Genomic DNA, 16323 nt, shown 5'->3' on the forward strand with positions numbered 1-16323 from the left:
GTTTCACATCTACAGTCTTTGTATTCAGCAGAAGTACACTTAGATACTTAACTGAGTTTCTATTCAATCTCCAAATCTTTAGACCTTTCAATGAGTTTTAGGTTCATGGTTTATTTTGTTGAACAAACTTTGTAAACGTAGACACAAATCTACGTATATTATCCAAATCATCAAATAACCTATTAAAAACAGAACCCTAATTCACAATATAGAGGAACAGATGTGTAATTCAAAGTATTTACTAATATGTTTATGGTTGCAAGTCCTTTTCAGTGACACATGCTTGTTTTATAAAGTCATTTTACCATCCAGACCAGAGACCGTCTGAAAGACAGACAGTAGTTTGAATCTGGACTTAAATAAAGTCTTATCTGAATCTACGTCCGTTTATGTTTCCCCAAAGACTGATCTGGATGCAGCTTTTAAACTAGGAATACTGCAAAGTTTTTAAGTGATTTTAAAAACTCCACTAGATCCTTAAAGGTGTGCAATGGTATCTGTCATCAGGTTGTTACCAGCAGATCCGCGAATCACAGTTGTCTGTCCTGCAAATCCCACAGATGCTCAGTTGGACTGAGATCTGGACAATTTGGAAGGTAAGTCAATTCCTCAAACCAGTCCTGAACTCATTATTCAGCCATCTGGGAGCAGCATTTTTAGATTAGCTGTGTATTCTGGCTTTATTCTCAGAACCAACATGAACTTCATTAATGATTTGAGGTAAAGTCATAGGTTAGACCAGACCACATGGGTCATCCTGCACTCCCTACATGTATCAGTGATCCTGTTTTCTGCTAAAACCTGTTTTGATAAATTGATCTGGGTACGGCCCACAAGGACTGAAGTTTGGAGAGGCTCTGACCCAGTTGTTTAACTTTCACTATTTGTCCATCTCACTCAAATCCTTACACTTCAGTCAGTTGTCAGAGTTAGTTGTTCTGGCATATCTTGCATGCAAGCTGCTGCTACTGAGCGTGTATTTGGTCTCCTTACACTTAACACACACGCACACACTCCTGATCAAAACCTTAAGACTGAGGTTTTTCATTTTCAAAAAATGAAAAGTGTTTGCATTTTGTGCTGCTGAATCGCAACCAGACAAAATGAACAGCAACAAGAATCCAAAGTAGTAAACCTACATTTAAAGATGCTAATTAGCAAAGAATAAAGTTGATAACCATTAGCTTTGAAATCCCAAAAACTTAACATAATAAGGACTCAGATATTTTCCATAAACTAGCTACAAGTAAAACACTAGAAATATATAACACTTAAGAATAATGTCTATATATTAGGGGTTGAACAACTACATATTTTTTAAGGTCGACTACACCATGATAATAGTCGAGTCAATGTCGACTAGTCGACTAGCCCAGAAAAAAGTCATTGCAGAGAAAAGAATCGACTAGTCGACTAATTGGTGCAACCCTTACTATATATTGAATCCCACTGACTGCAGTTGGAGTGTTGCTTGACTGTAGCAACTATTATAATTATTTTTGTGTGTGCCTGTGTGTTTAGACCGAGTAAATTATTTATCTATCTTAGTACTTGTTGGATTATGGGTTGTGGAGAAATTATCAAAAAACAAAACGTATTTTTTGCTAACAAGAAGGTTGAATGTCACGTACAGAAATCTGGTTGGAGCTAATTTAGATTAAAATTAGCCATCTAGAAATATTGTTCCCACAGGTTACATTCAATGTCAAACTTAAATGTCAAACTTTAAGTATAAAAAGGGGAGGGAAAAAGGCTCTTCATGCAGACAAGTCTTGTGTGTTTGTAGGATGGTCAAACTGCCATCTTTTCCCCCAAAGTTTCCTTGAAGACAGATTTCCCTCCAGGACCAATGATTCAGCATGACGCATTTTTCTGTGCTTATTTAAGGTCTCTCTGCTGTTTCTTACTCTTTGATTTTCTTTTCTTTCTTTAATCTTCCCACTTCAATCCCCTATTCCTGTCTTCCTGCTTTCTTCCCATTGCATCTTTCCACTCTGTCACTTTTCTTTTTTTATTTTTTATTTTGCCTTTTCAGTCTCTTCATCTTGTCTTCATTGCACAGATTGTTCCTTATTTCGAGCGCCTCTCTTCTCCTTCTTTATGCAGAGGATGTCAGTTCGAGGCTGGTAGGCAGATCTGTCAGTACTGTTCATGGTAACCTTTCACTGATGAAGACTGTAATAGTTGAGCCAGCAGCGGTGCCTGGCTCTTGATGATTTTTAAACTGGCTCGTTTCCTTCCAAACCTTAATCCTGCTCTGAGCCAGCTTGTCTTCATCTTTTGTGCCTCATTTCCTTCAACACTTCTCTACTGTCCAGTTCTTCCACATGCCCAACGCTGACATGTTTGTTCCCCTTTGACTCCATTCTGCATCCATCAGCTGTTCCTTCTTTTCTCTCATCTTCAAAGTCCTTTTGTGGAACAGCAGTGTTGGTTACTTGAACTTTTAGTTATCTTTTAGGATTTTGTATAAATTCATTTATCAAAAGTCTAAAAACTCTGGTGTATTTTCTTAGCACTCTCACATGCTTATTAATCATCATTCTGTCTGTTTTATATATAATTTATAATTAGCCCAAACAAGTTTTAGTTGCCCAGTTACCAAATGCATATTAATAAAAGGTTTTATTACAATAATTTGAAAGCACTTCAAAAGCTTGTAGCTTCTCAAGGCAAGGTTATCCCTGCTCCATTTCTGTTGTCCTTCAGCGGGTGGCTCAGCCAAAAAAAACAGCCGCTGGAACCTTTGCACTTGTCATTGTTGGTCTGCATCACAAGTTAGCCAAATAGATACCCGTGACAGAGCCATGTCATAATCCATCTGCTCTTCATACTAAATGTCCTTTTGGAAGCTCTGAGATGACGAAATGCCCGCCTGTTCGTCAGGACGGCTCAAAGATACTACTGCGGAGGGAAGACATTTTTTTACAGCCACTGACACAGGTCTGTGATCGTGTTTTGGAAGAGATCTCAATGAGGACAGCATCTGTGGCTGTAGGGCTGCAATGAGTCTTAATGTGTGCTGCCATCAATCAGACATCTACAAATGTTCCAGCATTTAAGCAGGCATTATGAACATGCATGTCTCTTGAACCATTTCCAAATTCAGCAAAAGACGTCATTCAAAAGATTTGAACTTTTAAAATTTTAAACAACCAAAAAAAAAAACAAACAAAAAAAAACATTTGGATGTAAAGCCAAAGGTATGAAAAGTTAAAAGCACCATAGATATCCATATGTATATTTATGAAAACCAAAACTACAAGCAACTGCAAGCATCCTTTTCACCCAAAAGGAAATCTTTAAATTTTGCCTCAAGATCCAAACATCTGTTTCTGTTTAATTTTATTTTCTAACACTAAAGCTACTCTACAGGCAAATTGAGTCTCACCAACACTTTCATGCCATTAATATCTGACAGAAATGCAGGCAAGCAGAAAGGAATGGCTTTGACTTTTATTATTGTTTAACTTAGTTTTGCATCAACATAATAATATATAAACAAATCAATCAAAAGAATGATATGAAACTCAGTCACTTCAGGAAAAACAAGGGATATATTAACCTATCAGTTCATGTGGCTGAAGCAACTGGAAAAAAAACAAAGAAAAAACAAGATTATTCGTTCATATAAAACAAATCCTTTTGAAACTTTATTTATTAAGTTTTTTTTGTTGTTTTTTTTAAGCATGAATGAGCTAATGCACTTGTTCTTGGATGCAATTCCAGGGCCTGGAACATCCCAAAGATTACATCAAAGACAAATACAAGGAGAGAAACGTCAAAGAAACATTTTCACGCCACGTATCTATTCGTTCTATTTCTGTTTTGGAAAATTACTATATGCTATGTATCTGTAAAGCCTCTCTCTGTTTGAGCCATCTATTTCCCTACATGCATACTTATGTAGAAGAGAACCTGCAAAATGTATTTACTCCTTTCAGATGTAAATTCTCTCTATGAAGTAAATGAACGTATTGCATCATTGACAGCTTATCTTCTAAGCATATCTGAGGAAATAATTCACCTTAAATTTTTTCTGACTCACTAAGCAGACAAACTGCACTTGGATGCTCTGAGTCAAAGAGCTAAATTGAAACAATGCCACTTTCACCCTTTCGGCTAAAACTATTTGCTAACGGGCTGCACAGTGGAGCAGCTGTTAGAGTTGTTGGCTCAGTGTTCAAAGTTTGAATAGACAGGAAGAGGAAGACCAATCTATTTTAGCGATTTACATAAAAAACTGACAAAAAAACTGATAATTTGTATTGGATCATTGCTTAGCCAGATCTGGCCCAAGACCTAGAGTCAAACTCAGGATAACCAAGTCGAGGACGACGCATGGTGCACCACCTGACCTCCTCATGTTGTTTAGTTTTTATGAAATCCCGCATGAGGTCACTGCTAGTCCACGGTTTCTCCATTTGTGGATAAAGACTTTCACTGTAGTTCACTGGTGTCCAAAAGGCTTAGAAATGGCTTTTCAGACTGAAAGATGCCAGTGACTACGAGGTTAATCACAATTATATGCAAAGAGTCAGCATTTTAAATAGGAAAGATTTTAGTTGTCATGTGTAGTAAATCTTCACTTTACAGTTTTCAATTAAAATGCCCAATAAAATAGGGGTGTTTATAAATTCCCAGCAGCCATTAACCTCTGAACTTATGTAAGGAGCATTAACCTCTGAACTAATGAGTATTTTACACACAGAAGATCAATAGTCTTTCACATAGCTGTTACGCTTTGTTGAGATTGATTTCCTATATACTTAATTATATATATATATATATATATATATATATATATATATATATATATATATATATATATATATATATATATATATATATATATATATATATATATTTTAAATACTAAGTTTTCCTCTCTTTTATATGACAGTGATTTTCTGGTTACTTGTTTATAGTTCAGGTTTTGTGCTGCTGATGGATCGTTGAGATTGCCTGTTCTGCACTAATGGACATCTTTACATGGTTATCAGTCCTGGGAGTGTCTCGAGTATTCACTCTAATTGTCACATATGTTGACAGTTTGCAGTTGTCACAGTAAGGACAGTGATTTTCTCCAGAAATGTAAGTGTAGACCTACAATTTCCTGTTCTTTTCACAGAAGTGGCGGTCTTTTATCAGAGGCCAAGAACAGACATATATAAAATATCTGACATAGCATAAGCTGGAACAAAAGGTCAATATTAACAAGATTAATTTTGTTATAAAAGAACGTTTAGGCTAATAACCTGGCATCTTTTTGAAACTACTAGCTATCAAAATGCAGGAAATTATTGTATTTGAATAAAAGTTTTAAAAAACGAAGAAAAACTGAGGCAAGAATCCACACAGTAATGTATTTCATAGAAGGCTTTTCTTAGTGTTAATTTACTATTATTTTCTTGAGTGGGTGTCCATTATGGGTCCAATGACTGGTGGATTGGCACCAATCATCCATGTGGCAAGCCATTCATTCGTTTCCATAGAAACGGCCTGGGTGAATAGGGGATAAGTGGGAAAGCATGGCGAGATTGCTGACACCTGCTCTCCTTCCTTTCCTATCATTATACATGCATATACTGTAAAATTCCTTACAAACAGTTGTGCATTACGTAAATGTGCACACATAATATCAGAAAGCACACTGAAGATGAAGAAGTATAAAACATTAAAAGTCTACTAGACTCTTGACCATTCATTCAGGGTGCAGATGCAACACAGCGGCTCTATGAACTCTGGGGAAAAGTCAACAAATTTACGTCTGTTTTCATCTTTTCAAATAAAAGCAGATGAATGATAAGATTACCTTCATAGGTGATGCAAAAAAAAAAAAGTTATATTATTTGTACAAAAAAAAAATCCAGTTTCTGTCAAAGCATGTGTTAGCATGGTCTTTTTTCTTTATAACTTGGGTTAAATGTTATATACTTGGGTCATTCATTATGTGTTGATGCTAGAGTTAAATCCTGCCTGAATCTGAAGATATGAAAGAAATCACAAAATCTTTCAAACTCCTGGGAGATGTTGATTTATTTTTATTCAACAAATTACAGGCAGCAAACTGCACTGATCTGACATAAAACAAAAGACTATTAAAACTTAATGTGATCTCACTCTGTACATTACCTTTTCACAGGTTCAATGAAGCAGTGCTGTAGAAAAAAGAGCTCTGAACCTTCACTAGAGGACTGATGTATACAGTGTGTGATTGGATCATTGCTTAGCCAATTATGCTGAACTAACCTAAAAGAGAACTGTAAGCAGTGAACCCTTTGACCATGCTAACAAGGCAAGAAAGAGTGAGATGTGTAGGAATGCATAAAAATGTAAAAAGATACAATTATGCTTTATTTTATGCTATTTAATTTTGATTAAGTATTGTTTGTCACAACATGCAGAGAGACAAACCTTTTATATGTGATTGAAGCAACACTGAGGCCACTCTGCAACTAATCATGTATTTCCACCGGCACATTTAAATCCCTTTGATGCATTTTACCATTTTCCCACAGTATTTTAGCAAGCTACATTACATCTGTTATTGATGTAATAAACTGAACAACAAGGTTTGTTTAGATAAGAAGGTTATATGAAAGATATGTTCTTACTCTGGAGCAAAGAAAAAAAAAACATATGTCTCTCTGTGCCTCTTTCTCCACAAGGGAACAGAGTGAATGATTTTTCTTTAAATGTCAAATATAAATGGCATCCAAAGATGACTGCAGAAATGTGTCCAGAAAAAGAGCTACCTGTCATTTTATGATCACCATTTCAAGCATAGTGTTGGATTTAAAAATCTGATGTGCATAAATGTCATCCAAGTACTTCTGACAAGCAGTTCTGAGACAAATTGATGTACCTTAATGTCATAAAACTGAACCGAATGAATCTAAAGAAATTTGTACTCATAATTATACAAACTTATGCTAAACAGTATATTTTCTGACTGGGACAAAAAAAAAAAAAGACTGAACTCTACTAACCTCTGATTATCTCATTTAATACTGTTTTATGCTGTTTCAATGCTCTCTGAAGCTATCAGGACTTCTAAAAATACAAAACTGAACTCCATTTATACAAATATATGCTGTGTTGTTTTTAAATTGAATCACTCATGTTTTATGTACCAGTTATAAACAAGTTTGAATGATTGTCAGGCTGTTTGGATAGCAGACAGAGCATCTTTATAGCAGCAATCATTAGCTGTGAAAGCCCACAGGCCTTAAGCTGCAAAAAGCCATAAAGCATTTGATGAAAGAAAACCAAATTTGAATTAACTCCCTGGAACCTCAGCTGAAGACTCATAATAGGGATTCTATAAAACTTAATGAGGCTGCTACAATAGCAGCCTGCAGGAGTTAGTAAAACAAGCGGCAAGACAGACAGACTGAAGCGCTGGCCTCTGGTCCTCCATCTCAGCCGTCACCTTCTGAACAGAGCCTGGCGTATTGGAGCTATTGCAGAGAATCTGCCTCCATTTTTGCAATCTTTGATGTAAATACTTTATCTGTTTCCTTCAATTTAGCTGCCAAAACTCCTTGTATCAGTTAAATGTTAGTTATTAAGAAAAAGTTACAGTCCCAAGGAAATGCTTTACACCCATCACCTTCCTGTTAGTTACATTCATCACTTTCCATCCCATGCAAAAAGGCCTCCATATGTCTATATTTCTTAAATCTAAGCATGGATCTGAAATAGCAAACTTTTATTGATAAAACGTGTCAGATGCTTCTGATGCATCTGACAAATAATAATTACTGAAATTGTTCAGACTTTCCAGAAGAGAGAAAAGCAAAAGGCTGAGGTGATTCTATGGCAGACGCCCTCCTGATGCATTCCTTTATCTCAGCAGCAGTAGCATCAGCCAGCCGCGTGTCGAGGGTGCAGATGGCAGCAGATGCAGATTCTCTGAAAGCCATTAAGTCTAAATATCAGTTCTGAGTCCCGGATGGCTTTCTGTCTGCCTCAATTACCCTGACTAGATGCAACAAAGACAGTTTGGGGAACAGAGTTGAAACCCAGAACAAAATGGAAAAGAAAGAAATCTTCCTCTATCTCACCGTTTTTATCTCAGTGTGAACTGAGATAAAAACGATCCAGGCATCAACATAGTAAGATGGGTAGTTCTTTTAGAAAAAGTTTATTTTAAATTACATCAATTCAGTTCAAATCTGTTCAATTGAATCCAGGCATGAGAAAAAATAATAATCACAGCTTATTTAGTTTTTGGTTGACATGTATTCATTCAACATTTTAATATTAATTTTAATATTAATTTTAATACTTTTTCAATACATTTTAATACTAAAGGATACTAAATACTAAAGGATTTTAAAGGAACTCATAGTTCCTTTAAAATCAGTTCATTTCAGTTCAATTCATACTAATTCGCTTCAGTTTTATTTAATTTATTATAATCCGCTTCAGTTGTCTTTAATTAGTTTATTTAAGATTAGGTCAACTTAATTCAATTCAGTGCTGTTCAATTATGTTCAGTTGAACAAAGTCAAGTTTAGTTCAGTTTAAGTCAATTCAGTTAATTTTACTTCACCGTTATTAAACTAATCAATTCAGATTATTTTAATTTAGTTTTGATATTTCTAAATCATAGGTAAAAATAATCTCAGTTCTGCTATTGAAACAAAACAGTCCCATTCAAACCAAATGATGGTAAATCAATTTATTTGAGCCACGACTTGATAATCCTAAGAAAAATTGTGGTGTCTATATTTCAAGATTATGACTTTTGTAATGACTATATATCAAAACTTGAACCAAGAATATGTGGTTGTTTTCTGTGGCGCTCCCGGTGACATAACGCAATACGCTCCCCATAAAACCTTACAGAAGCCTCACCTTGTAAAATGCATCATTTATTCTGTGATAAATTGTGACGGAAGAGATTTAATGACATGTTCTAATAAACTTTTGCTAGATAAATTATCCCATTGATAGATGCTACTGGTTTCAATAAATGCATTTTGCAAAAAAAACATTTGTGTAGCCAATTAAGGTATATTGTAATCTGATATGAAAAAACCTTTGGTAATGAGGACTTTTCTAATACAATGTTAAATATTTTAATAATGCATAATTTTTTTCACCAAATTAACTTAAATAGCAGGAAAAATTTGCCTTGCGTTCCTTCTGCAGCTCTCCTCAGTGACTTCTAAATTCAATCCCAGCTACCAATGTAGTGTGGGAGGCAGAGAAGCGGGCCAATATTTGTTTTACTTTGCTGCTGTGCTTTCACCCTCCCTTCTCTAAAAATGCACCCATTGCTCCTTGTGTGTATCGCCGGGCAACAGACACATTACTTTGTCTCCATCTTTTTAGAGCAAGCGGAAACATCACACCGAGGCTCTTCTAGGGAGGCCAAGTGGCATCCTACCTGACTGTCTTACCAATTAAGGGCCAGAGCAGAAAATAGGGCCTGGAGTGTTGCACATAACTGGGCCTGACTACAAGTCCCTCCTTCTCTGCACCTCCCCAAAACAGCTGAGCTTCATCAGGGGATATTGAAAAGTAACAGTGCAAGAATCCTGCTCTGTCTGTCTGCTTTGGAAGTTTGCATTTATTTTTATCTTTAAGTCTGTTCCTCTGCGAAGTTTTGAGGAGTTCAGCCCTATAAATAGCTAAATTAAATACCAATATATCTTAACAACAACTTGGAAACAGTTTCTTTAACATTAATGTGCTAAGGTGACCTTTTGATGTAAGAAAAGAAAACACTCCTATCAAAGTCACAGCTTAAATTGGTACCACAAATGATTCATTCTGCTTTATTCTTATGGGATTTGTGAGGAGACACAAGCAATCACTACCTATTTATTTCTGTCTATTTCTTTTCCCTGTCTTACTAGAAACTCTGTCCTGTTTTTTTTTTTTTAATGAAACTGTTACTTACTTTTCCCATTTAGCCAATACCGACCAGTCTGCCAATGCCTGGATCTCCAGTCTCAAAGTCAAAAAACAAATCTGAACCCAGCTAACAGTCAAGCTTCAGTCCTGAGCACCAAACTAACAAACAACAAAGAAAAATACAACCTTGGAAACATTACAGTTTTCATCCACACCCCAGTACCTGTATATGTCCAGTTAGTGCTGTGAAAAAGCATTTGTCGCCCAAAACATTTTGTAGTCATAGTTACGTTTCACCATCAAATCCTATTTTATATCTGACAGCAATGACAAAGTCAGTTTTTGCAATAATTATATCATTATCGGGGGGGAGAGCAACCTGGTTCTGTGTGACTCTCCTCATCAACCTAATAACTGGTCTTGACTCCATTCTGGCAAGATGTGCCTTTACATCTGTGAAGTAAAGCAGCCCACTTTGTTTGCAGAATTAGTGTGGCCAATTTTAAGTTAGGATGTTTTTCAGCAGGTTTAATGTTATGCTAAACATCTTGGTCACATTTAAATATGGACTTAGTTTTCTGTCTGTCATTCAGATCACTGTCCTGATGCGTGACATAACTGAGCTGGAGCTTAAAGTCGCAAACTGATGGCCGGACATTCAGTTGCATAATACCTCCCTTCAATAACTTCACATAAAGGTGCAGCATATCAATGAGGCCCGTTCATATCAGACAAGATTTGATTATCAAATACAAAAATACATTCATGCATGGACATGGCCTTCCCTAAACTATTTGGTTATAAACACATCAGTAGCTTGAAAATTCTGATCAAAAACTTGATTGCATAATTCAAAATAATGTGCAATCCACAACAGAAAGTATTTTTTATCTTTCACGTAAAAGATAAGCTATATTATTTCATTTTTGCCAGAATCTTACATACCTTTTTATAAGTCATTGACTGTTCTTAGTAATGTAATATTCTTTTTTTTTATTATTATTCTGAATTTATTTATTCCCCTCATTGGGGCCTCTAACATTAGCCTCTAACATTAGCATTAGGCCTCTAGCATTGCTTTCAAGAGTCTCTTTATTACATTCATTGTTTTGATGAACATTTAGCTTACATTTACATGAATTTAGTTGGGCTCTTAGTTCTGGCCAGAAAATAAAATGACTTAACCTTATGCAAACCTTTCCATAACATGTGAGATCTGGATAAAAGGCGCATGGTTTACAAAATACCAAATTCTGTGTTTGCACTGTCACAATGAGTATCACCCTTTTGTCTTTTCCGCATGAACAGAAATCTGCTCTATAGCTTCAGAGCATCACTTTTGTCCCCTGTGCCAGAGTAGCGAAATCGACAGGAGGCCAGCTGTCGGCCTGTTTGTTTGCCTCTCCGCTCTACTCTCTATTACTACCACCTCCTTCTGTAATTACAAGCCTCAGTGCACACAAGCTCACCATCAGGTGGGGCCAGGGCCACAAGCGCAGCGCCACCACTTCTGTGGCTTTTTCACCCCCCATATGAAAGCTGCAGGCTGGTGGGAGGCTTTTTGCACATCAGAGAGTCTGTGGCTTCAGGGCAAACCAGCAAGATGAGCTTAAAAATACAAAATTTTGCATTCATGTCATTTAAATGTTACCTCACCTATAAGTGAGCTTCAGCTGAGCTTTCTTTCCTTTCCACTCTGTGATTTGGTTTCTAGTGTCAAAGATGGTAACAGGAGAATATAGGGACGCAAGCAAATGAAACACAAGGAAATAGGTCAATCTCACAATGGACTGTGATATTATTCACTATTTTTATGTATTTAGTCTAGCTGTTTTCTGCATCATGAGGAGACAAAATGTCATCTGGAATTAGAAAGAAACATGGAGATGTATCTGAGAAATAAAGAATTAAAGCCAAATCCACTGCAAATAATTTCCTCTAGAAGTCCACTAATCAGTAAATTACATTCTTGTAATTTAGTCTTTGTATGAAAACAGCCTTTTTTGCGAAGGCCTCAAATGTTTGCTGGAGAGCTTTGGGGGAAAACAAGATTATCTATGAATACAGGTGGGATAAAGGTTTGGAGAGGCGTAAGGAAGGGTCGGGTCATAAAACGACCAAAGACAAAGTCATCAATGTAAGTCTATAAAGATGTTGCTTAAATGAATGAACATTTATCCATGAAGCAGCCAACAGACCAGTGGTAACTCTGGAGGAGCTCTGGGCATTCACAGTTTGTATGGGAACATTTGTTGACAGGAAAACAATCAGTCATGAATTTTATGAATAAGTGGCAGGAACAATAAGCCAAGAACAAAAGATATTCAGACAATCACAGTAAAAGTTCACTAAAAAGCTCCATGGGACACAGTAAACATGCGCAAATTAATGCTCTGGTCAGATGGGTACAAATTTCTACTTTGAGGACTATGATAAAAATTATATGTGTAACACTTGACATCCGCCTGAACACAACCTCATGTAGGATTGCAGTATTTTTATTTAGCAGGGTCAAGGAAGCTCGTCGGAACTGATTGGGTGATGATGGAGCTAAATGTAGAGTCTAAATACACAAATACACAATCTATCACCGTGCCATATTTATAAAGATGAATTGTCATGTTATATGAGAGTAAAGCAGGACCAAACTGCAGACAAGAGCTAGAGCAGAACTGAGGGAAGGAGACTAAATAGCACAGTGAAAACAGAAAACTGAACCAAAACACACAGGAATTAAAGGCTAATGGAGAGTAACCTAAATGCACAAACAGAAGAAAATAAATATAAATAAATTGTCTAAGAAGACTGGATCTAAACAACACAAATTAACATAAAAATGATTACAACACAAATAAAAATCAAACATCTATGGCTCCTGAAATAACTGGGCAAACATTTTGGTCTCAAGATAAAGACAAGATAAAGACAGACTTGCAGCTGTAATAGCAGTAAAATGTGGTTCTGCAAAGTGAATAAAAACACAGTTTACAAATAAAAGTAAAACATAAAAAAAGACATTTGTTGTTTTTAATGTATAAATTCTCAATAGCAAACACTGAAGTCTAAAATTGCATTGTGAAACAAGTGACAAGATTAAGGCGGTTTGCAAATACCAAACCCACCATTGTTCACATGTCCAAAGGTTGCTGTAACAATCATATTTATATAGCATTGTTTTAAATAGAAGTTATTCTGAAGATTCAAACTTTAACTCTGAAACCGCGAGAGAGTCTAATCTTCCTCCGAGACCTCGATTTTTTATCTCGATGTAGGAGTTAAAGTCAGCATTAAGTCTTCTCATTTGGGATGTTCCACAAGGGTATTTCGTTTTGGGAGACAGCGGGCTAAGAAGATTATGAACACAGTTTTCAATTTATCTCGCACACCCTGACTCGTTTTTATTGGCTGGGACCCTCTTATCATGTTTTGCCAGGAGCAACATAAGCCACCGGCATCTTCCTCTCAGTGGCTGTAATGGATGCAGCATTATTTTTACCCAAAATGTGACCTTTTTAAATCATTTGCTCCTCATAAATGACTTAAATTTTAAATGGATGGACATTGAAACACTCAAGAGTGTGGTTTAAATGCTTGCATGGGTGATTACAGGCAATCAAAGCTACACAAAGGCCAGGCTTTTCTGTACAATTTCACTTTAGATGTAGTTTGTCATAACTAGAGCAATAATGATAAGTAATGTAAAGTTTTTTACTCATTGCTATCTAGGGTGCAAAAGTCAAAAATCTCAAGGATCGTTCCAAACCAAGTTGGTAAAAAAAACAATATTACCTGATTGATTTGTTCTAATTAGACGATTTATGAGGCCCAGTGATGTTTCTGTCTGAGCTACAGCATTGGATGCTGCTTCTACTGAGTGAAATATTCATAATTAGCTTAATTTGACCAGTAATTCTCACATGAACCTGCAGTCTAAACCATCGCTATCATTCCAGTCAGTGATGGTTCTTATAAGAATGATACAGCAGAATAAAGTTAATATCACTGGTACCTAGAATTAATTTTCTATTATTCATCTCCATGTCACTTCATGAGGATGGAGTGTTACATGAGAAACTTAATAATGGAATCATTAAGTTTCTCACGTATAGCTTTTTTGCATTGTTTCTAAACAAACCTGGACAACATTTGATATTTTAAGCAAAAATCTAAGCTACTTAGACAAATGAACTGAGGTTTTTACACTTAATACACGTAATAGGTATTGTTCAAAACACAATTTAAGATTAAGCAAACCTCTTCCCTGTATGTGAAAACAGAAAAAGAGAAACTGAATTGTTTTTTGACATTAGGGCGACAGATGTAATGTTAAAAATTATTATTGTTCAACGGAAATTTATAGGTACAAAAGTTTGGTAAATGCTACAAGTATTGAAAAACCTACGGAGGTGGGGTGGTTGTAGGGGATTGATGGGTGACTTCTTGACCAGTACTCCAGTCATCCAAGAACCACCACTGATTACAGTGATAACTTCTTCCCTCTGAGTGGCACTGCATGTTGTTTGCATGCAGTGCCACTCTAGGCTACTGGCAAATCACATACTGTAACTATTTATGTGGACAAAATCAGAATATGACATTTGTGTTAGCTTGGTATTTACAGCAGTATCCATCATAAGCTACGGTTAGAAATCCAGAAATGTAAACCCAGCAACTCAATTTGTTTTGTCTCTGTATAGATCTATCAAAAATCCACCATATTTGGGTGCCTCTTGTGATGTCATTCAAGAATTACAACATAGAAACAGTGATTTTTTTTTTTCATTGAGCTTTTGAGAAATTTCAGTTTTTTGGGAATCCTGCAGTATATATTCATTATTTATTTCAAACTGGGTTTTTGATATCAACGAGTAATTGTTGATGAAAAAACAAGCGACTTGCAAGTATCTTTAAACTTGATGGAATTTAATCAGGGGGTATTTTAGGCAGCCTTAAAAGTCCATATGATGCATCAGTTGGGCCTTTGGAGGGTCTGAAAGGAGAGGGTGGGACAGAGAGAGAAGTTCCTGGTGTAAAAAAAAGGCTGCATCAGTAAGGATATAAAACCTTGAGACAAGAGGATGCTCCTCTCTCAAACCCGCTGCCATCTCAGTGGCGGAAATGTTGGAGTTGGGGTGGGTCGACTTTGAGGTGACATTGACGCTATGTAGATGAGAGTGAGAGCCCTGCGCTCCATGTTACGTCCCTGCTCGCTTCAACTCAAACGGCGGCAGCTCCTTTCCCCGTCTTCTCTCCCTGCCTCTCTTTCAGCACCACTCCTTTAAGGACAGCACCTCGCTCTCAGACACGCACTTGTCCACCATCCTCTCCCTCCTTCAGGATCAAATGTCTGCTCCTTGACGACGGATGCAAAGTTTCCACCTTGGTTTCGACGAGCACAAGTAAAAGGAAGTTAACTTTTTTTGGGGGGAACATTGGATATTTCCCCGGTGGGAAACAACCGCCCAAACAAGCCGTAATTTCACTGTAAGTACCCTATTCTTATCAAAACAATGTGTTTGGTTTTAATATTTGAAAATATATACATATATACATTTTTGGAATGTTATTCAGAAGCGAGGTGTTAGGACATCGCCACGCCACGTCCAGTTGCGATACATTTGGCAAAGCACGCAGATTTGCGGCTGCTCTTCTTTGGAGGCAGACGAATTTCACCATGATTATTGGCGCATTTTTTTTTTAAATGTATGACATATGTTTCTAACGTGAAATTTAAAATGAAAAGCGAGAATTACGCAGAAAAACTGCGCGCGTAATGTCGGTCTAACAACCAGTTTGTGCGTCGTATATGCACATTTTACATACATTTGGAGCTACAATAACTTCATATATGTTTTCATCCAAATGAATCACATCTCTAAGGTAACCAGAAACATTTAAGACATGTGCTACCTCACGCCGCTCCAATTACGCACAAAGCGGAGAGCGCTTGAGAACGCTTCATTTTTCCTTTTACTCCTGTTATTTAAAATGCATTTTGAATACGAAAAGAACATATTCAAAATAAAGGTATATATATCTATTTTTTTATTATTCTAAAGACTGGATGTTGTTTTGGGGGCATCAAATTATACAGATTAATTAGGGAATAAACCTGTATGGTGAATGTATGGATAAAAGAGATCTGTTGAAGGTGCAGCCTCTGTGGAGAGTTATTAGCCTCTCCAGGTGATTCATTAGACGTGGGCTTTGCGACTGCGACTCCTAAATGTGTTTAATTGCTCTGCTCTCGTACCAGAGCACTGGGAAGTGGGCCATTGAATGTAGAGCACAATGAATCAAGGACAAGAGCAGGGCTCTAAATTTCTTCTAACACGGATCCACTTCAGGCCATCAGAAGTGATTCTTGCTGTGGGATGAGTCCTTATTTGATCCCGGCGAGGTTCGCTTACTGTGCGGCAGGTTTTTTTGGAAAAAAAAAAATAAATAAATAAA

General features: G+C 36.6%; 1 protein-coding gene across 1 annotated transcript in view; it reads left to right on the forward strand.

The window, feature by feature from the left end:
• Positions 1-14938: 14938 nt before the first annotated feature.
• The window catches only part of slc6a1b (solute carrier family 6 member 1b), a 16261-nt gene continuing 14876 nt past the window's right edge, over positions 14939-16323 (forward strand). Inside the window, exon 1 of the mRNA XM_015055277.1 lies at positions 14939-15354. The gene's annotated coding sequence lies outside the window, so the exon portion shown is untranslated. The remainder of the gene's footprint in view (positions 15355-16323) is intronic.

The sequence above is a fragment of the Poecilia latipinna genome, unplaced genomic scaffold (assembly GCF_001443285.1).
Source record: "Poecilia latipinna isolate Pla-1442-1.1 unplaced genomic scaffold, P_latipinna-1.0 Scaffold1307, whole genome shotgun sequence".
In the NCBI taxonomy this organism is placed as follows: Eukaryota; Metazoa; Chordata; class Actinopteri; order Cyprinodontiformes; family Poeciliidae; genus Poecilia; species Poecilia latipinna.